We start from the raw sequence: 23197 nt of genomic DNA, 5'->3' as shown, positions 1-23197 counted from the left end.
ATTCTGGTGATGTATATTTTCATACAGCTCTCCCTCACAATGTAACAATACCTTCTTACTACTGCAAATTGTGTGTGTGTGTGTGTGTGTGTATTCACTTCATCATTTTGGTGGGAACAGATCATTAGTATAAGCGCAATGTTCAGAATAAAGAAAATCATCCCAAACCTTGTACTAATCATTCAGATTTTGCTACCAAATTTTAAGACATCAATAATAGGAATATTCCTAAATAAGTCAATAAGTATGGGAAAAGGGTTCATAAGAAAAATAAAGTTATAAGAATGGTAATTGTTCAAAAGTAGAATGTGTAGTAGCTTGAGAGCTAATGTTTGCACTACCACCAGAAATGTCCAAAGACAAATGCTTAACAAACATGCTCATTAAAGAGGTTTAATCTTCAAAGGGCATTTGAGCTAGAGATTGCTTCCTAGTTCTCAATGATTACCATCAACTTTAGTCTTGCATTTAAGTAAAGGAAGGGGTTTAGCATACAGTGACTTAGAAAGTACCAATCAGAAATTGGCTCAATAGTTCCTGGGATCTCACTCGCTGTCCCAACCCACTGAACACCACTCCTGGAATGACTCAACAACCAGAGATAACATGCTCAAGTTCGTTTGTAGTTTCCAAAACCCATGGCTCTGTTTGTCATTTCTGAGAAGGTGAACCATACAAAATACCTGAAGAAGATCCTTTTTGGAAAATATAACATCTAGGTCTCCTTAGATCTATTTCCTTAAAGCATGAGACTAATGATAGCATTTTCAAAGATTATTTTTTGGGGGTCAAGTAGGCAGGCCACTTAGTAAGTCTAACAATTCTACTCAAATATATGTGGTGATTTTTTGTTTATAAAATGTTTCATGGTTAAGTATTAGGCCTTTTCCAAATTGGAAGTGAGGAGAAAGTGCTGGTAGATGAAAAAGAGACATAATCAAATGAACAAAATAAAGGAAAACAAACCGTAGTCATCTTGAGAGCTGCAGAAAAAGCTTTTGACAAAATTCAAAGCCCAATCATGATACAAACTCCTCAGCAAAGTAGAAATTGAGGGAAATTACCTTAACCTGATAAAGAACCTCTGAAAAATCTCCAGCTAGTATCATAATTATGAAATACTAATAACTTTCACACAAAAACTGGGAACAAGACAAGGATATCTGCTCTGATCACTTCTATTCAACATTGTAGGAGGTCATAGCCAGTTCAGAAAAGTAAGAGAAAAGGGCACAGAGATTAGGAAGAATAAAATAAAACTATTTATAGATGGTATTTTTATATACAAAATATTCTAAGGCACCTGCCAAAAATTTACTAGAATTAATAATTTAATAAGGTTGTAGGTCAATTATTAAAATGCCTATATATGCCGTGACCGGTTTGGCTCAGTGGATAGATAGAGTGTCGGCCTGCAGACTGAAGGGTCCCGGGTTCGATTCCAGTCAAGGGCATGTGCCTTGGTTGCAGGCACATCCCCAGTAAGGGGTGTGCAGGAGGCAGCTGATCGGTGTTTCTAACTCTCTATCCCTCTCCCTTCTTCTCTGTAAAAAATCAATAAAATATATTTTAAAAAATAAAAAAATAAAATGCCTATATATGCCCTAATTGGTTTTGCTCAGTGGATAGAGCATTGGCCTATGGACTCAAGGGTCCCAGGTTCGATTCTGGTCAAGGGCATGTACCTTGGTTGCAGGCACATTCCCAGTGAGGAGTGTGCAGAAGGAAGCTGATTGATGTTTCTCTCTCATCGATGTTTCTAACTCCCTCTCTCTCTCCCTCTCCCTCTCCCTTTCTCTGTAAAAAATCAATAAAATATATTAAAACAAAAGCCTATATACATACATAAACAAAACTTGGAAATGTAAAAAGTACCATGTACAATAGACTCAAAAATATAAAATACATAGGAATAAGTCTTTTTTTTTTTTTTTTTTTTTTTTTTGCATGTTACCCTTTTATTAGGTAGATTAGTTTCATTTGTACAAAATAGTCATTAGACAATTACAGAACTTGCAAAGTAATCACCTCAATATGTCTATTACCTAATCTGACACCATACAAAGTTATTACAATACTACTGACTATATTCCCTGTGCTGTACTTTACATCCTCTAACTGCTTTTATAACTGGTGATTTTCACATATTAACCCATTCCCCTTTTTCTTTTCTTTTTTTTTTTTTTTTATTTTACTAATTTTTTTTTTTTAATAAATTTTTATTGTTCATATTATTACAAGTGTTCCTTTCCCCCCCTTCCCACCCCACCCTCTGCCCTTTCCCCCCTCCCCATTGTCCTCATCCATAGGTGCACAGTTTATATGTTCAGTCTCTTCCCACATTTCCCTCTCCCCTTTTCCCCAAGAATCATCAGTTCACTCCCCTTCCATACCTCTGATTCTACAATATTATATTCAACAGTTAATATTGTTCATCAGATTTTTTTTTTAAATTTCCTTGGTTTTTTGATTCACTTGTTGATAGTTACGTATTTGTTGTTCATAATTTTTATCTTTATTTACTTTCTCTTCTGAAAGAACCCCCTTCAGCAATTCATATAATTCTGGTTTGGTGGTGATGAACTCCTTTAGCTTTTTTTTATTAGTAAAGCTCTTTATCTGACCTTCGATTCTGAGTGATAGCTTTGCTGGGTAGAGTATTTTTGGCTGTAGGTTCTTGCTATTCATCACCTTGAATATTTCTTGCCATTCCCGTCTGGCCTGCATGGTTTCTGTTGAGAAATCAGCTGACAATTGTATAGGTGCTCCTTTATAGGTAACCACCTGCTTAGCTCTTGCTGCTTTTAATATTCTCTCTTTGTCCTTTGCTCTTGGAATCTTAATTATGATTTGTCTTGGTGTGGTCCTCTTTGGATTCCTCTTATTTGGAGTTCTGTGTGCTTCCTGGACTTGTAAGTCCAATTCTTTCCCCAGGTGGGGGAAGTTTTCTATCACTATTTCTTTCAGTATGTTTTCGATATCTTGCTCTCTCTCATCTTCTGGGACCCCCATGATTCTGATGTTGGATCGTTTGAAGTTGTCCCAGAGGTTTCTTACATTATCTTCAATTTTCTGGATTCTCTTGCCTTCTAGCTTCTGCAGAGGAGTGTCTTCTGGCTCTTTATGTTCCAAATCTTTGACTTGATTCTTGCGATCTTCTATTCTGTTTTTAGGACTCTGTAGAATATTTTTTATTTCAGACAATGTATTCTTTATTTCTTGTTGATCCCTTAGCATTTCTTGTTGATCCCTTTTCATATCCTCATAGGTCTCATTTATTTTATCGGCCTTTTCTAGGAGTCTCTTGAAAAACCCTATAAGTGTGGTTTTGAACTCTATATCCAGTCGCTTTTTGTCCTCCATTTCTTTCGTTTGTGATCTATTTGGTTTAGGCATTTTCGCAGGCAGCTTTTCTGATGGGGCGGGGTTTCAGGGTGGAGCCTACAGCCTTGGCTTCCGTCAGCCCCGCCCTATGCGACTCCTGAGACTCAGGGTCCTTCAGTACTTGTTGCAAGCGCCTCTGAGAGAAAGGTGCCCTCGATTTTCGCCTGCTACCAAACAGTGTAAGCTCTCCCGCAATGGGCCCGAAACTGGGGTTCAGTTCAGTTGGAAGTGGAGTTGGAGGTGGCGTTCAGAGCAGTCTGGAGCCTGTCTCCTTCCCGCCAGGGCAGTCCTACGGCACAGCCGGCCGGCCCTTCTCTGCGCGCTGTGTGCGCGCCTCTGGGACCTCCTTTCGCTGCTTCCCCGAGTACCGCCTTACAGCCCAGCTCCCTCTGGATGAGCCTGGGTCCCCAGGGTCTGGCCTAGAACGGGGGTTCAGAGCAGTTGGGGGCCCAGCACAGTCCGAGTGTTTATCTCCTTCCCGCTAGGGAACGCCAGCCAGGCACTCGGCCTCCCTCCTCTCCGGCTCCGTCCTCTCCGCACGCGCCGCGTGTCTCCGTACCTTGGGCTTTTACAGCTCCTCCGCGCTTCCTTCTGGTTTTCTCCTTGCTTCTCCTTGTAGAATTTCCAGTCAGTTGACTTTCCTGTAGTTCTGGGTAATGTCCATTTTATATTTTAGTTGTATTTTATTGAAATTGTTGCGTGCGGCTGCGGCTAGGTGTCTACCCGAGCAGCCATCTTGGATTCTCTTTCCCATTCCCCTTTTTCACCCATCCCCCTCAGGAATAAGTCTTTTAAAACATGTATAAAACTTTCATGCCAAAAGCTACAAAACACTGCAGAGAAAAACTAAAGAAGATTAATACTGTTAAGATGTCAATACTCCCTGGATTGATAGATTCAGTGTAGCCCTGATCAAAATCCAACCTGGCTTATTTGTAAAAATTAACAAACCGATTCTAAAATGTATATGGAAATACAAAGAGCAAGGACAGCAAAAAAAAAAATCTGAAAGAGCACAAAGTTGGAGGACCTATATTACCAGATTTTGATGCTATTTTACAGAACCCAAGACAGGAGGTACTGTCTTAAGAACAAACAAACAGAACCGAGGGCTGTAGAGCATTCTAATAGTCCACTTGGCCTACAAGAAAGTACCAGGGCAATTCAGTGGAGGAAAGCCTCTTCAACAGATGGCGCTGGGCAAACTGGTAGCTGTGTGAAAAAGAAGAACCTCAATCCCACCTCACACCACACACACATTCATTCAGGACGGATCACAGGCCTAAACGTAGAAGACTAAACACCACTCCTGGAATGACTCAACAACCAGAGATGATGGCACTGCTCATGTTTAGTTCCTTCAAGCTTCTAGAACGAAAACAAAGAACATCTTTGTAACCTTGTGTTAAACAAAACACAAAAGCGCCAACCATAAAAGAAAAAGATAAAGTGGACTTCTTAAACTCTTCTCATAAGAAAATAAAAAGGCAAGAAACACACTGGGAGAAAACATGTACAGTACATATATTGAACAAAGGATTTATGCTCATACTACTAGACAATATATATATATATATATATATATATATCGTGCCTATAAGTCAATAGTAAAAGGACAATTCAAAACAAAACTGGGCAAAATATTTGAAAAGATATTTGTAAAAGAAAACATACAAAAAACTTAACATCATCATCATCATCAGTCATCAAGAAAAAGCTAATCAAAAGACCAATACCAAGATTTAGAAAAGACATAAAATGTAAAATGCTACAACCTTTGCAAAACAGTTTGACACAAACATAAACCTATCCTATGATCCAGTAATTCCACTCCTAGGCATTTTGCCCAGGAGAGATTCAAAGACGTGTCTGCAAGAAAACTTGTATGACAATACCAAAATGCTGGCAAGGATGTGGAACAACAGAACCTCTCACTACTATTAGGGATATGAATTAGTATAGCCACTTTGGAAGACAGTATGGCAGTTTCTTACAAAATTAAACGTATTCTTAGCATACAATCCAGTGATCACACTTCCTTGGTAGCGATGAAAACCATGTCCACACAAATGTTTACAGCAGCATTATTCATAATTGCCCAAAGCTGGAACCAACCAAATATCCTTCAGGAAGTAACTAAACAAACTGTGATTATTCAGTTTATTCCCCATCTCCTTCCCCCAAGCATGTTTCCTCTGCCTTTCTTTCTCCTAAGCTCAAGGAGCCCTTCTTTTGAGAAGGTCCAACATCTGGTGCCGTTCGCCATTAACACAAGGAGAATGGGTGAATAAATTGTGGTCTGATCAAAGAATGAAATATTAGCTACTAATAGGGAACTACTGAAACAGACAACAAGCAAAAACATTATGTTGACAAAATAAGCCATTTCTGTTCTGTTGTATACTGTATTCCATTTATAAAAGCCGATTGCTTTGTATTATTGTGCTGTATTCCATTTACAGGAAGTACAGGCAAAGCTCACTGTGCTAGAAATCAGAACAGCAATTGCTGCTGGGTAGGGAGATTGACTACAAAGGGGCACAGGAGAGCTTTCTGGAGCATGGCAGTGTTCTGGGTCTTAACAGGGATATTGTTTATATGGTGTAGATACTTAACAAAACACAATGATTAAGATCTGTGCATTTTACCATATGTAGCTCACTAAATTTTTGCGTGATTAAAAGTGCCCATCCAAGGAGAAACCAAGATGGTGGCATAAGTAAATGCCTAACTGCAGCCTCACACAACAATTTCAAAAAATACAACTAAAATATAAAGTGGACATTATCCAGAACTACAGGAAAGTTGACTGACTGGAAATTCTACAACTAGAAGGAAAGAGAAAACGAGAAGGAAAATCAGAGGAGCTGTAAAAGCTAAGGTACTGAGACATGCGCACACAGAGAGGACAGAGTCGGAGAGAAGGGGGAGGCTGAGTGCCTGGCTGGCATTCCCTAGCGGGAAGGAGATAAAAGCTCCGGACTGTGCTGAGCCCCAGTTCCGACTGCACTAAACCTCAGTTCTGGGTGAGACCCTGGAGTCCCAGGCCCATACGGAGGGAGTCTGGGCTGTAAGGCAGAAACTCAGGGGAGTGGCGAAAGGCAGAGGCCCAAAGGTGCGCAGAGTACGGACTGTTGACTGAGCTGCTAGATTGCCCTAGTGGTAAGGAGACAAAAGTTCTGGACTGTGCTGAGCCCCATTTCCGACTGCACTGAAGCCCAGTTCTAGGCCAGACCCTGGGGTCCCAGGCTCATACAGAGAGAATCTGGGATGTAAGGCGGAAACTCAGGGGAGTGGCGAAAGGCAGAGCCCCCGGAGGCGCTCACGTTGCCGGCAAAGGAAGTACTGTTGACTGTGCCGCTGGATTGCCCTAGCGGGAAGGAGACAAAAGCTTTGGACTGCACTGAACCCCACTTCCAACCCCACTTCCAACTGCACTAAACCCCAGTTCCGGGCTCATTGGGGGAGAGACTAGACTGTCTGGTAGTGGGCGAAACTCGAGGGTACCTTTCTCTCAGAGGTGCTTCCAGTGAAAACTGAAGGACACTGAGGAACACTGAGACTCAGGAACCTCATTGGGCGGGGCTGACGGAAATCCAAGGCTGTAGACTCCACCCTGAAACTCCACCCCATACAAGCTGAGCACAGAGGCTTTGGCAATTTTCCAAGTCTAATCAAATAAGGCTGTCTCCCGGCATAGACACAGCTGATCCTCACAGCCAATTGGCCAGGAGGTCAGATCCTCCCAGTGATACCAACAACAATTAAGACTTAACTACAATAAGGCTGTACACACAGTCCACAAAAGGGTGCACCAAGTGTGTCTACCTCAGATAACTGGGAGGCTGACCCACTGAACCATATAGGGCACCCTAACACACAAAGCCACCCTACCAACTCAGGGAAGCACCGAAAATGCCGAGACAAGGAAATAGATCACAAACGAAAGAAATGGAGGACAACAAGCAACTAGATATAGAGTTCAAAAACCACGGTTATAAGGTTTTTCAAGAATTTCCTAGAAAGGCTGATAAAATAAACAAGACCTATGAGGATATGAAAAGGGATCAACTAGAAATAAAGAATACATTGTCAGAAATAAAAAATATTATACAGAGTCCTAAAAACAGAATGGAAGACCGCAAGAATCAAGTCAAAGATTTGGAACATAAAGAGCCAGAAGACACTCCTCTGCAGAAGCAAGAAGGCAAGAGAATCCAGAAAATTGAAGATAATGTAAGAAACCTCTGGGACAACTTCAAGTGAACCATCAGAATTATGGAGGTCCCAGAAGATGACAGAGAGCAAGATATCGAAAACATACTGAAAGAAATAGTGACAGAAAACTTCCCCCACCTGGGGAAAGAAATAGACTTACAAGTCCAGGAAGCACACAGAACCCCAAACAAAAGGAATCCAAAGAGGACCACACCAAGACACATCATAATTAAAATGCCAAGAGCAAAAGACAAAGAGAGAATATTAAAAGCAGCAAGAGCAAAGCAGGTAGTTACCTATAAAGGAGCACCCATATGATTGTCAGCTGATTTCTCAACAGAAACCATGCAGGCCAGACAGGAATGGCAAGAAATATTCAAGGTGATGAATAACAAGAACCTATAGCCAAAAATACTCTACCCAGCAAAGCTATCACTCAGAATTGAAGGCCAGATAAAGAGCTTCACAAATAAAAAAAAAGCTAAAGGAGTTCATCACGGCCAAACCAGAATTATATGAATTGCTGAAGGGGGTTCTTTAGGAAGAGGAAGAAAATAAAGATAAAAAAATTATGTACAACAAATACATAACTATCAATAAGTGAATCTAAAAACCAAGGGAATTAAAAAACGTGATGAACAATATTAACTGGTGAATATAATAGAATCAGAGGTATGGAAGGGGAGTGGACTGATGCTTCTCAGGGAAAGGGGGTGTGGGGGGTGTGGGAAGAGACTGAACATAAACTGTGCACCTATGGATGAGGACAACGGGGGGTGGGGAAAGGGCAGAGGGTGGGGTGGGAACCTGGTGGAGGGGAGCAATGGAGGGGGTAAAAAATAAGGAACATTTGTAATAATATGAACAATAAAGATTTTTTTTTAAAAGTGCCCACCCAAAAGACTTACTACTAGACAAAATACAAATCAATCATACTTATTTCCAGAAGGTATAGTTTGTGTGTGTATCTTTTGGAAATTATAACCTGTCAAATAGTTAATAAAATACTTTTTTTTAAAACATTTTAATTTATATCATATGATACACACGTTTAATACATGCACATTATAAAACAAACAATTCATTTTTCTTTGTATATTCATTTACTCATATACTCCAAAAGTATTTAAGGAAGCCATCCAAGTTCACGCTGTGACTCAATCACAATATAATGCTGCTATTCCACCTTTTCTCGAGGGCAGAATCTGAGTGCACATTACAGAATAAAGTTTACCTAAAAGGAGTGTCCTGGTCTGCATGGGAGAGGAAAAGTGTTGGATAACCAAACACACCCAGACTTACAAAATAAAACAAGTCTGGCACCAATCAGGGCTGGCAGATTCCTCCTTTCACGCCTCGTCGGCTCCACTCCTGACCCTGCAGCCGCTGGAGGGTGTGTACATCCCCTGGCCAGTGGCATCTATTACAGCTCAGTACCCAGGCCCGGAGCAAAGAAACACCTCGACCACAGGCAGCTACCCACCCTTCTGGTAACTCTCTTTCCATGCCCCCAGGCTCCCTTAGGGTACTGCTCTAAGCCAGGTTTGGAGGCGTGACTAACAGATAAAACCACTGCTCCCCAGACACCATCTCCTTAGCCCACACTGCCCAGTGCCAGGGAAAGTACAGAGCAGGGCACTTCCTGCACTTCTGCATTTCAAAGATGTTTAAATGCTGGTGCCTTTTGACTCATCAAAAGAAAATCTGTCACAAGGAAATCATCAAGGTTAAAGAAATTAATGACTGCATGAGCAGCTCACTTCAGCATACTTACAGCAACCTACAGAACCCGCTCGCCCCAAAAGAATCAAAACTACTTTAACGCCCAATGATAGGGAGGTCCGATGAATTCTGATAGTCATGAGATGGACTACTGGTCTGCAGCCACGAAAAACAAGCTTCTCAGAAAAATCAAAGAACTGGAAAATGCTGACATAAAATGTTAACTGATACAAGCAAGATAAAAGATATTAATAGAAGCAAGCATCAGGGCTTAGCAAGGAGACGTAGGTGGAATTCCCGCCTCCTGGAGATGCTGCTGACCCCGGCGTCGGCGGCACTGAGGGGATGTGCTTGTCCTCAGTCTGACCCAATGCGGGGAGGTTGAGCACCATGGCACAGAAGGAGCTCCCCCCAAAGCACCACTCTGGACGCAGATGATTTCAGCTGAAACACGGGAGGCCTCGAAGGCTTGGGAGAAAGGCTTTTGATCTTCTCTCTTACTGCCTCAAGGAATTCAGACAAACAACTTGAAGCTACCATCATAAAATGACGATTTTAATATGAACTAGGTGTGGCTAACAGGGAGGAACTGAGCATTCGATCCAAGTGCTCTCTCTGTGCCTAGGAGTCAAGATGGTCCAATCCACGCTGGTTTACTAAACAATTACTCACTCCCTGTGAATTTCCTTCCGTCTCCCTCCTTAGTTCCAAATGGCACACAGACCTCATTTTGCCTTAGTTTCTGGAATTTCCATGCTAAGTGCATTCCTTGAGTCAATGTAATAAAACTTGATTTTCTCCTGTTAATCTGCTGTATGTCATTTGAATTATTTGACCAGCCAGAAAAACACTAAGGGAAAAGGAGATTGCCCCATCCTCCACAGAGTATCATCCTAATATTAGGTAAATAGGAAAAAAATATTATGTATATACACATAATTAATGCCAGGCCACCTGGTAGGTAAGGGGACTGGTAAGGTCATGGCCTTATAGACCAATAGTTCCCCAACCTGAATCCAGATCTTTTAAAAGGCGGATCCTGCCTATGTCTGGAGTGAGCTAAGATTCTGCATTTCTAACAAGTTCCCAGGTGACGCCTATGCTGGCAGTCCATGGACCATAGGAAAAGGCAAGGCTGCAGGTGGCGAGAGAGAGAGAAGGAGAGAGAGAGAGAGAGAGAGAGAGACGCTGTGTTCACAGTGACTAACTGATTGGTGAGAGTCAGGGTGTGGACTTTCTTTGCACACACACCTGTGTTTACCAGGTTTTCCACAATGAAAATGTACTGCTTTTATAATCAGAAAGAACACTTCACTCTCCAAATCCTTTGATTCAGTAATTATTTGTGGGAATCCGTCCCAAGTAATGAGAAATGGAATTAAAAGGTAAAACACTGTCTCTCCTCAAATCACTTCTGACACCAAAGGTGTTGGCTCTTCTACACCAAGCAATTCTAACACTACTCAGAGTTCGGGCAGACCCCACGGAGGCTCAGTCTCACAAGGGACTTTATGTACATTCAATCAGAAGGGTTATGCACATTCCATTTAGTATGGTTTACAATATCAAATGAAGTGCTACCACTTCAGAGGCCAGGCACAAGTCCCAAGTGGTCAAGCAACTGTAAATTAGGAATTCCCGTGACCCCCTCCTCAGGTTTGATAATTTGCTTCAATGGCTCACAGAACTCAGGGAAACACTTTACTTATGTGGCCCCTGAGAAGAAAGGCTCAGTTGATGTGAACCCAGAGAAGACATTTATCAGCTCACATGGACTCCCCATGTGGGGCCGAGGGTCCAAATTTTGTAAAGTAATGAAAGTCTAGCGGCCGTCAGCTGACAGGGCCTTCTCACGCACTCAGCAGACCCGGAAAAGCATCAGACGAGCTCTTGGCTTCCTGCACTGTGTGTGCTCTGCTCCTTTACACTGGGTCAGCTATTACATGGAGTTCTGGTTTCGCCCCAGACCTGACCCATCCAATCAGAACTGCACAATTATAGCCTCAGGTGCACCTAAACCAATCAGAACTGCTCCATAACGACCAATCAGGACTCCACTCTTCTCCTTTACACCAGGTTCACAGCAGTCAGGACACCTCGTTTACATCAAACAGACCAGCGTGGGGCCCGGGTGGCAGCTCCCTCTGTAAGAGGTGGCCTTCCCTTTGCCTCCTCAGCGTACATTTTCAGTTTCTGCCCCGACCTGCACCGCCCCGGTTTGCAATCTGTTCACAGGAATCAAGTCTCTCCATTTTCTCATATTCTTTGCGGCAATTTTTGTTTTTGACACTATTACTGACTTATTATAAAGGATACAACTTGGGAAGAGCCAAATGGAAGAGATGTGCAGGGCAAGGAATGGGGAAAGGGTCAGAGCTGCCGCACCCTCCTGGGCACACCACCCTCCCAGCACCTGGATGTGCCCACCAGCTCCTGTGTCTGGGGTTGTCCAGAGGCTTCGTTATGTAGGCATGAATGATTCAATCACTGGCTGCCGAAGACTGAATTCAATCTCCAGTTCCTCTCCTCTCTCTCCTTGGTGGTCAGGGTGTGAGACTGAAAGTTCCAACTCACTAATCACAGGGCTGGTTCCCCAGACAACCAGGCCCCATCCACCAAGAAATACCTCATTAGCATAAACTCAGGTTAGGCTGGAAGGTACTTTCTGTACCAGGAACTAGAGATAAAGACTAAATATATCACAGAATCAAGATTTTATGTACATTCAATATAGAATGTTTTATAATATAAAAAAAGAGCAACCAATTAGTTCCCTAATATTAAGAGAAGGGCTAGCTCTAGCCGGTTTGGCTCAGTGGATAGAGCATGGACCGAAGGGTCCCGGGTTCAATTCCAGTCAAGGGCATGTACTTTGGTTGCAGGCTCCTCCCTGGCCTGGGGCCTGGTGGCTCATGCAGGAGGCAAGCAATTAATGTCTTTCTCTCACATAGATGTTTCTCTCTGTCTTTCCCTCTCTCTTCCACTGTCCCTAAAAATGAATGGGAAAATATTTTTGGGTAAGGATTACCAAGAAAGGGGGTGGGGAGAGGGGGGGGGAAAAAAAAGGCTGAAATAGCACACAATTACAAATGATTTTTGTAAAAAACTGGAAAAATGCTATGATAAATTTCAATCACAGTATGACAGTTTGTTAAAATGCAAATATACAACGAGTTACATTTTATAAAATGCTAAAATTTATTAAATTTATATAAAATGAAAGCAAATCAAAGCAAAAGTGGAAAAAAGTATGCCAAAATGTTAATATATTTGAATCTTTGGCTGGTGGGGCCATAGTTCTTTTTTTCCCTTCAATTTCCAAAAACAAAATAAATAGAAGGAGGGGAGACAACCAAGATGGTGGCATAGATAAACACCTGTACTTGCTGCCTCTCACAACCACATCAAAACTACAACTAAAAGGCAAAACAAATGTCTTCCAGAACCACGGGGAAGCTGGCTGAGTGGAAGTTCTACAACTAGAAGGAAAGAAAAAAGCGCATTGAGAATGGTAGGAGGTGCGGTGGTGGGGAGGTAAGGAGGCATGTGCAAAACGGACTGGCAACCAGGTGCACTGTTTGTGTGTGTGTGTGTGTGTGTGTGTGTGTGTGTTTCAATCGGAAGGTAAATACGAGCTCCCAATTGCTCTGAACTCGGGTTCCAGGTGAGACCCTGGGGACCCAGACTCATGGGGAGAAACTGGACTGTGTGGCATCGGGCCAGAACACAAGGGCGGCTTTCTCTCAGAGGTGCTCGCTGCGATCATTGATCCTTGTTACTACATGGAGCCGAGGGAACACAACAAGACACATCGTAATTAAAATACCAAGGGCAAAAGACAAAGAGAGAATATTAAAAGAGAAAAACAGTTAGTTACCAATAAGGGAGCACCCATATGACTGTCAGCTGATTTCTCAACAGAAACTATGCAGGCCAGAAGGGAGAGGCAAGAAATATTCAAAGTGATGAATAGCAAGAACCTACAACCAAGAGTACTCTACCCAGCAAAGCTATCATTTAGAATTGCAGGTCAGATAAAGAGCTTCACAGACAAGAAAAAGCTAAAGGAGTTCATCACCACCAAACCAAGATTACATGAAATGCTGAAGGGTATTCTTTAAGAAGAGGAAGAAGAAGAAAAAGGTAAAGATAAAAATTATGAACAACAAATACATATCAACAAGTGAATCTAAAAATCAAGTGAATTAAAAATCTGATGAACAGAATAAACTGGTGAATATAATAGAATCAGGGGCATAGAAAGGGAGTGGGGGGGGTGGAGAGACGGTGTGCGGGAAGAGATTGTTTAAAAATCTTACATCTATGGGGGAGGATTGCGGAGGGGTAAGGGCATGGAGTGGGGTGGGAACCGGGTGGAGGGGAATTACGGGGAGAAAAAGAGGAACAACTGTAATAATCTGAATAATAAAGATTTATTTAAAAAAATAAAAATAAATGGAAGTGGGAGGTGATGGAAAATGGCAGGGGCAGTGGAGAGAAATCTATTCAGGGGCTAGAAAGGAGCAGGCATGGGGACCTATTAGCTGGGGGGTGGGATTGGGGGGTGGGTTAGGGTGTGGGGCTGTTTGATATCTCATAGAATACTTACTTGGTTGTGAGTAGAAGAGGAGAAAGGCAGTGGGTTTAGTGAAGGTCTGGACCTGGGGCAGAATGAGGAAGTCCAACAGCCCATGGCCTCTCCTGGGAAGAAGCTGTTCATGGGAGTGACCTTCACCTTGGCTGCTTGGAGGAGACTGACTGCCCTCCATTCTGCTTCTCTGGACACAACACAGGCTTCCTGGAAACACCTCAGCTATCAACATCTCCCTAGGCCTCCTGAAGAGCATTGGAAATACAAACTCATGTTGCCTTCCCCGATCAAATAAAAAGAATAACCCATTTCTATGTTCCTATCTTATCTCTGGGCTCATTCTGGCCTGAACATCAGTTCCCTTTCGTACTTCCCCGTACAAGCAGAAAAGGCAGGACGAACAAATATAAACAAATAAAGCTGCACCCCTAGTTAAAGGTTAAATTATATAGCTCTTTTCAAACTATAAAAAAAAATGCTATGAAAATGGCGGTTATCAGCATTTTTAAATCTGCCAGTGTACCTGCTGCATGATTTCACCAATACAGAGCAAGTCGAACACAATACTTCTCTGTGCCTGGGTCAGGATTTCGTAAAACGTTTAGCCCTTCACAGTGTTTCCATGGGGTGTGCTTACCCGCAGCGGCCAGGAGACTGAGGCCACGGGGTGGACTCGGTCGGCCGAGCCCTCACCGAGCGGTGGCAGCGTGGGGCTAGGGCTCCTGTGTCTGCCCCAATCTCCACGCTGTCACCAGCCTGCTCTTCCGCAGCAGGGTGGAGTCTGCACCCGCACAGGCTGCCAGGGGTTTCCATCTCTTTTCTAGAGTCATTGTGAATTTTAATCCCCAAACAACAGAGGCAAAGCCTGGGTTCAAAGCCAGGGCCCCAGCCCAGTTCTCTCACCAACCAAAGCGGCTGAGGCTCCCCGTGAGCATTTGTCATGAGAACAGTTCCTAAGGCCGTGAGGCAGGGCAGCCGAGGCTCACCCTCAGAACCAGGAAGCATTTGTGTCCCGTAGCTTTCCTCCTAACATTATTGGGGGATAGGGGGCAGGAGGAATACCTCAAATGCAGGCCAAGGTGAAGGAGGCAGGGCTCTAACAACAGCAATAGCTAAACCACCCGCTGATGTGCCATTTAATCCTCCAGCCCTATGAGGTGGGTGTTATGTATTAGTACTTCCATTTCATACAAGAGAAACTCAGGTGTAGAGAGATTATAAAAAGAGTCAAGGTTACACAGGTAGGTGGTAAGAGAACCAATGATCTGGCTGGAGTCCACACTCAGGACTGCTCCCTCCCCTCTGTTTGCTCTGGCAGGTAATCAACTGGCCTACTTTTCCTCACCAGCTGCCTATGCACCCGCACATCTGAATCTGAGAGTTCTCCCTGAAAGGAACCAGTCAACTGATAATCAGGCATTTACAAAACACCCCGACTCTAACCTTCCTTCTTTCAACCATACAAGGCATTGAACTTAGAACCCTCCTCTGTTCTAGTTTTCTTACCACCCTGGGTACAGGGAAGAGGTTCGGAGTCAGTCGCCTCATGGTGTGCCACTTTGGCACAGGAATTAATTTCAGCTAAAGGTAACTGAGACCCTTTTACCTCTCCCTTCAAGATTTTAAATTGGGGACCCTCAGCCTGGCCTGCGGGAATGGGCCGAAACCGGCTCTCCGACATCCCCTGAGGGGTCCAGGATTGCGAGAGGGCACAGGCCAGGCCGAAAGACCCACCGGTGCACAATCGAGGTGGGGAGAGACTCGGGAGGTTGGCTAGCTGCGGGGTGTCCAGCCCATCAGTCCCAATTGGCCGGACCCCAGCAGCAGTCGGAGTGTCTGCCCCTTTGATGGTCAGTGCACATCATAGTGACCGGTCGACCAGTCGACTGCCCGCTGGTGGTCAGTGCATGTTGAAGGAGCAGTTGGGTGGCTGAAGCATATCATTAGCATATTCCGCTTTGATTGGATGAACGGCTGACCAGTTGACCAGACTCTTAGCCTATTAGGCTTTTATTCTATAGGATTATATAGGATAACACTTTATGAGCTATCTATAGGGCAGTGGGAACTTCTAATTACTGAACATCAGTTCTCATCGTCCTGTTAATGGCCTTTCTTCCCCCTCTCAAGCCCCAAGGAACCTTACCTCGTTCTTCCTAAGGATTCCATTTATACCTCATTTTCCCTTCCTGTCCGAACCGCTCATGTATGCAGGGTTCCTGTATTTGTGTATGTAATTTAATCTGGTTGTTTTTCTCTGATAATCTGACTCATGTGGATTAATGATTAGACCAGCTGAAAGAACCTTGAAGGGTGGAGGAAAGTTTCTTTCTCCACCACAAGGCACCTACATGACAGTTCCAGTGACCAATTCCCCAAAATAGCCCATGATATGTCCTCAAAACCACGCCACAAGGTTCCACTTGTGGTGTTTCCTCTTCCCTTTCTCTAAGGAAAGACCGTATTCCCTAGAGGGAATATGGGCAAGATATTCCCAGCTGTGAGAATATCCCCAGCTGTGAGCACTCGGATTCAAGAGGAAGGAAACTAAGATATAAACAGAAGCTTCAATGGTGATGAAATCCCAGCTACACACAGATGTGAGAACTTCTATCCCATGACTCTTAACCAGAAGTTTCAAAATGAGGAAATTAGGCCACCCTTGAACTTGCATCACAGAAAGGTCTCAAAAGCCAGACGATTGGGCACCTCCGTCCCTCCATCCCTGAAGTGTTCGGACAGGACTATGCCTGAGCCGTGCATTAGAGCAGAGCTGTCATTAGCGTGAGGGGTGGGCGGAGAAGGGAGAGAGAGGAGCCCCTTCCCAAGCCCTGGGAACCCTCAAGCCAGTTACAGAGAGCCAAGGTACAAGCTCAGGAGCCACTGGGATCCAGGATCAGGCTGCTTAGAGAAAGAGGGCTCCTTCCCCCCATCTCCCACCCCCCCACCACAAGACACCCCAGGGAAGTCCCTATGTGCACCAAGTCCCTCTTCCCACTCACAAAGCCAGTGTGGGACTTTGGAGGCACTCCTTCTCTCTGCTGCAGCCGGCCCACGCGTGCCCTCGCGTGCCCTCGCGTGCCCTACACGTTGGTTGCGTTACTCTAGATTTTAGTAACGCTAAGTCTTGAGTAAATAAAGCCATGAGTCAAGCTAATGGGGTGTGAGGAAAATGAGGACGTACCTGTATCTTTCTGACATGGAAGCTATGCAGAGTAAACACAGGACTCCTCATTCCCGCAAAGGAATATGGTCTTTCCCATTTTTCTCGGGACAAGAGCCTCTCATTCCATCTTTTGTAATTCCATTTTGGAGACACACATGTAGAAAGCTCTCTTACTGTGACAAGAAACAACAGTGTGCGTGCCATTGTCCTCTGCCTCTGGGATGGGGGACGCTTCAGGGGGTGGTGGAGACCAGGGGCCTGGCCTGCAATGCCCTGCTCTGGAGAGAAGGCTGCTCAGTACTGCCCTCAGGAATTCTGGGGGCAGATTACTTGAAACTTCCCCGTTTTCAATGTTGGCTCAGTTTCCTTTTTAACTCCGTGCTGGCCTGATGAGACATCTCTGTTGGATGGATGTGGCCCGTGTCTCCACTTTGTAACCAGGGCAGTCGAATGTGGGAAAAAAGACAGCTTGCTTCGAATAATTAACCAACTCCTGGTTGTATAGCTTCACTGAAGGTAGTCTGCTGAAGGTAGTGTGGCTAGAAGCTCTAAGATCCCACAGGTTTGAATTTAAACCCTGGTTCTACTTTCTCTAGCTGCAAGACTTCTAGTGAATTATTAGCCTCTCTTAGCTACAATTCCATCCGCAAAACGGGCTGATAATACCCAACTCTGAGTTATTTGTGAGAATTAAAAACGCCTGTGTGAAGACGACTAGGATAAATTTCCTTCCCCCATTAAAGAAGCGACTTGGCAAGTCTTACTTAGTGTCTGTAGGTTTCAATGTTCTCATCCGTTAAAAACTAAAATAACCCTCCTGGGATGGGATGAAATGTCGTAGATGACAGCAGTGTTTATCTGTGACAAGAGGTGTTGACTTGATTGCTAACACCCCTTCCTTTCAGTTCTAAACCAACAGCAGTAATCTGCCCTTCAAATATGTTTACACTGAGTGACCAGATTATTATGATCTCTGAACGAATAATAGTCTGGCCATTCGGGGTGTGTGTGTGTGTGTGTGTGTGTGTGTGTGTGTGTGTGTGAGTATTAGAGGTCCAGTGCATGAATTCATCCATGGGTAGTCATAGGTGGGGTCCCACCAGCCTGGCTAGGGGGAGGGGACATGGGTGGTTGGCCCACCTGCCTGCTGGTTGAACTCCCGATTGAGGGAACAATTGGCATATTCGCCTTTTATTATATAGGATATACACTGAACGGCCAGATTATTATGCGTGCAGAGATCATAATAATCTGGCCACCCAGTGTATACCCTTAAACAACTGGATGGAGAAGACGGTGTCACATGTGTGGTAATTCCTTAAAAGGGTAACCAGCAATCCATTCTCCCGTGCCCAATCCCACCACCTCACACGGAGGAGGGCAAGCATTGCTAGGACACCACCCGGTCACTAAGGGCCAGGACAGTCCATGTTCTCTCTCCATGCTCTTGTTCTGGAGAACTGACGCAGAAAACTAAGTCCCTCAACAGCTTCATCTTCCTTTCTCGTCACACAACAAAAACTAAAGCCAGTTTCACTTCCATACGAACATGAATTCACTATGACATTTTCCAACCGTGAGGGGCCTACGGTTGACTCTCTCACTTCCCCATACATTGCAAGGAAATTGGGACACACTGGCATTTCCTCAACCGAATTCTTCAAGCATCTTAACTCCTTTTACACGAGCAAATCCGAACTGGGCAAGGCACAGGCTGAGCGGATTCATTTAACCTCACCTTCCAGCTATCACAGACAGCATTGACTTGGCTTGGTTTCTCTTAACAAACAGAAGCATTCAAATCAGTTCCACTGAAACTCCTAAGAAATGTGGGTTTATCTTTGAGGAATACGTCGCCTCTCCCTCAGCTGAACTTAGTATCTCCCTCAAACCATCGTCACTTGGTGAAATGACTAAGGAAGCATGACAGAATGAGGAGAAATTATTGTACATGATAAATACAGGGGTGGGGTGGAAAAACAAGAATGTCGGATGGATACAGTACAGATATTACCCTCCACACCCCTCTTCTTCAAAGCAGGGTTCCTGGAAAGGAAATGAATCTCACAGAGTATTTTAGCAGTCAGTTCTTTCTTAACAGTTACACATCACAATGCCTGAAGCAAAAAAGATCAGGGCTTTAAAAGACAACCCACACAGATAAGATCTCTTCCAGGTGCTGAAACCAAAAACGGTTTGGCTCAGTGGGCTTAGAGCGTAAGTCTGCGGACTGAAAGGTCCTGGGTTCGATTTCGGTCAAGGGCATGTACCTTGGTTGTGGGCACATCCCCAGTAGGGGGTAGGCAAGAGGCAGCTGGTCGATGTTTCTCTCTCATCGACATTTCTAGCTCTCTATCTCTCTCCCTTCCTCTCTGTAAAATATCAACAAAAAAAAGAAAAGAAAAAAAAAAGATCTCTTCCAGATAAGATCCACTTACCTTGTGATTTGTTTTATAATGCATACTTCTAACTAATATCTCTAATGCTACCAAATAACCAGGACAAATGTCCTCTATTGGCTCAATTTTAAAAAACATTCTTTTAAAAAAACAACAACAACTAATGTTAGAAGTGTACACAGATTCCAGAAGTGTACACAGATCCTAAGTGTATCTGAGTGGGTTCACTACTCTGAGCTCTGTTGTTTTTGTTGTTTGTTTGTGTTTTTTTTTAATTTTAATTTTTTTTTACTGATTTTTCACAGAGAGGAAGAGAGAGGGACAGAGAGAAACATCGATGAGAGAGAGTCATCGATCAGCTGCCTCTTGCACACCCCCCACTGGGGATGTGCCTTCAACCAAGGTATATGCCCTAGACCGGAATCGAACCTGGGACCCTTCAGTCTGCAGGCTGACGTTCTATCCACTGAGCCAAACTGGTCTCGGCTGAGCTCTGTTTTTGATGTGCACAACTTGGGAAGGACTTGGGCAGTTGGGAAAAGTTGCTAACACATTTTATCCAACTTGTCCCTTTGCAGACAACTCAAGTCCCAAGCTTGCTAATACCCTTTGTATAAAAAAAGCTGACCTAGCAACCACCTGCATCAACTTGATCCGCTCTGCTCTGTCACACTCAGCAAACACCCTGTGCCTTCTGAACAAAAGAAAGCAGCACCCAGGAGAGAGAAAAAGAAGACTTTCTATGCGTCTACAGAGGCAGCCGCTACGCCCAGCTTACAGAAAGTGAGGGTCGGTGGGAGGCCTGGAATCTAGAAGCGCTGGCGGTTAACTTCCAAACTTAGTTTCTGCACAAAAAGCTTTCACGGGTGGTGGAGGTGGTGGAGGCGCTGGCAGTGGTGCTTACTTTTAAAGAAAAATGCCAAACATACAAAAGTAGAGACACCATTGTAAAGAATCCCATACCTCGGCCCCCTCACCCAGCCTTTCATCTCCTTCCCCCTCATGTCTCCACTAGCAGTGCTCCTCAAAGCTGGGTGATTCTGAAGCAAATAAATATTCTAATGTTGATATTTATCTCTAAAAGACAAGGATATGTAAAAGAAACACAATTATGATACTATTACCTAAAGTAACAAAACAAAACTAATATCCTTAATGCTACCAAATAACCAGTACAAATGTCCTCTATTGGCTCAATTTTTAAAAACGTTCTTTAAATAAATAAATAAATAAATAAATAAATAAATAAATAAAAATCAAGCCCTAACTGGTTTGGCTCAGTGGATAGAGCGTTAGCCTGCGGACGTAAGGGTCTCAGGTTTGATTAAGGTCAAGGGCACATCAGTGGGGGGTGTGCAGGAAGCAGCTGATCAATGTTTCTATTATAACTCTCTGTCCCTCTCCCTTCCTCTCTGTAAAAAAAAAAAAATCAATCAAATCAATCAATCAATCAATCAAATAAAATAAATCAAACCAGGATCCAAGTCTCATGCATTGCATTGCCGTGCTATGTCCCTTACTTTTTACCAACAGGTTCCCCGCCCCTGTGATTTTCAGAGCAGCCAGGCTGATCCCCACCCCGCGGCAAGTCTCCATAACCCTATAACTAGCCGTTTTCCTCACTAGACAAGTTTCCCGGGAAAAACCGTCTCAAACCGCAACGGAAACACTCTGACCTGAAACAACTGGCAGTTCCGAGAACGCGCCCCCTCCCCCCCCCCCACACACACACACTCACGAGTCTTTTCGCGATGGCGATCCGGGTGGGTTCCTCTCTGGGGGTGTCAGCAGGCACCCCGCGGCTTCCCCGGCCCCCGGCCCCCGGCCCCCGGCCCCCCGGCACGGGCACCCGCACCAATGGCACGGGCACGGGCCGGGCGCGGCGAGTCCCCCGGGCCCCGCCGCCCGCCGCCCGCCGCCCGGGTGCGCCCGGAGCTCCGCCGGCCGCTTCCGGAGGCAGCAGGTGGGCGGGGGAGGCACTGAGAACCGGTCCTCGGAGGAAGCCCCGGGGCGCCACCGCCTCCAAACTGTCACCAACGCCCCGCGCCCCGCGGCCGGAGGCGGCGCGGCCGCCCGGCACCCACGTGCGCTAACGGCCCCGCCTCCAGCCGGAGGCGCTGACAACGACCGGCCCGCCGCCCGCCCGTCCGTGCGGCTCCGAAACCGGCTTCTTTGGCAGCAGCGGGTGCGGCCGGGTTCAGGGTCCCCACACCCCCGACGGCGCCAGGTGCACCCCCGCCGGCCCGGGTCCGAGGCTCTCCGCCAGCGGGACCCCCGGCGGGACCCTCAGGACGAGCGAAGCCCGGCCCGGGGCCCCGGAAAGGACGTTTCCCGCCCGTTGGGAGCCGTGAGCGAGCGGCGCGGGGCCCGCAGACCCCTTTCCCCCCGCTCCCCTCTCCCTCCGGACCCGGCGGGAAGCCAGGGCGCCGGCCCCGCGCTCACCGGAGGCTCCGCTGGGCTTCCCGGCCCCGATCCGACCCGGCCCGATGCGCAACGACACCGCCTGGGCACCTGCCGCGCCCGCCCCAGGGGGCCCGAAGCAGAGACTCCCGAAAGGAGGGGTGGCCGTGGCGAGCCCGGCGCCCCGGACCCCGCGGCGACCAGGAAGTGGGGCTGGGCGCGGGCGCCGGGAACCTTCGGGCGCGCACGCCCCGTCGCGACCCCGGCGGGAGGTCGGCGGGAGGGCGCCGCCTGCCGGCGGAGCGGCGAGGACCCACTAGGGCCGCCAGTGCCGGCCCGCGGGAGAGGAGCCGGGGTGCAGGCTGCAGAGGGAACATCCCCGGGAGAGAGGAGCCGGGTGCAGGCTGCAGAGGGAACACCCCGCGGGAGAGGAGCCGGGGTGCAGGCTGCAAAGGGAACACCCCCGGGAGAGAGGAGCCGGGGTGCAGGCTGCAGAGGGAACACCCCGCGGGAGAGGAGCCGGGGTGCAGGCTGCAGAGGGAACACCCCGCGGGAGAGGAGCCGGGGTGCAGGCTGCAGAGGGAACACCCCCGGGAGAGGAGCCGGGGTGCAGGCTGCAGAGGGAACACCCCCGGGAGAGGAGCCGGGGTGCAGGCTGCAGAGGGAACACCCCCGGGAGAGGAGCCGGGGTGCGGGGTGCAGGCTGCAGGGGGAACACCCCGCGGGAGAGGAGCTGGGGTGCAGGCTGCAGGGGGAACACCCCCGGGAGAGGAGCCGGGGTGCAGGCTGCAGGGGGAACACCCCCGGGAGAGAGGAGCCGGGGTGCAGGCTGCAGAGGGAACACCCCGCGGGAGAGGAGCCGGGGTGCAGGCTGCAGGGGGAACACCCCCGGGAGAGGAGCCGGGGTGCAGGCTGCAGGGGGAACACCCCCGGGAGAGAGAAGCCGGGGTGCAGGCTGCAGAGGGAACACCCCCGGGAGAGAGGAGCAGGGTGCAGGCTGCAGAGGGAACACCCCCGGGAGAGAGGAGCCGGGGTGCAGGCTGCAGAGGGAACACCCCCGGGAGAGAGGAGCCGGGGTGCAGGCTGCAGAGGGAACACCCCGCGGGAGAGGAGCAGGGTGCAGGCTGCAGAGGGAACACCCCCGCGGGAGAGGAGCCGGGGTGCAGGCTGCAGAGGGAACACCCCCGGGAGAGAGGAGCCGGGGTGCAGGCTGCAGAGGGAACACCCCCGCGGGAGAGGAGCCAGGGTGCAGGCTGCAGAGGGAACACCCCCGGGAGAGGAGCCGGGGTGCAGGCTGCAGAGGGAACACCCCCGCGG

At 46.6% G+C, this 23197-nt stretch overlaps 1 protein-coding gene across 5 annotated transcripts in view; it reads right to left on the bottom strand.

Moving 5' to 3' along the window:
- Positions 1-22164, bottom strand: part of GPR160 (G protein-coupled receptor 160) — a 30568-nt gene extending 8404 nt beyond the window's left edge. For 2 of the 5 annotated variants that reach the window (XM_084874142.1, XM_084874145.1), the window contains exon 1: positions 21923-22164. The gene's annotated coding sequence lies outside the window, so the exon portion shown is untranslated. Of the gene's footprint in view, positions 1-13933; positions 14161-21218; positions 21541-21922 lie in introns of those variants that run through there. The other 3 variants (XM_084874143.1, XM_084874146.1, XM_084874144.1) reach the window with 2 other exon arrangements.
- Positions 22165-23197: the final 1033 nt, after the last annotated feature.

Source organism: Pipistrellus hanaki, assembly GCF_964339955.1.
Source record: "Pipistrellus hanaki genome assembly, chromosome: 2".
NCBI classification, from domain to species: domain Eukaryota; kingdom Metazoa; phylum Chordata; class Mammalia; order Chiroptera; family Vespertilionidae; genus Pipistrellus; species Pipistrellus hanaki.
This window is presented reverse-complemented; position numbering and strand designations above follow the sequence as displayed.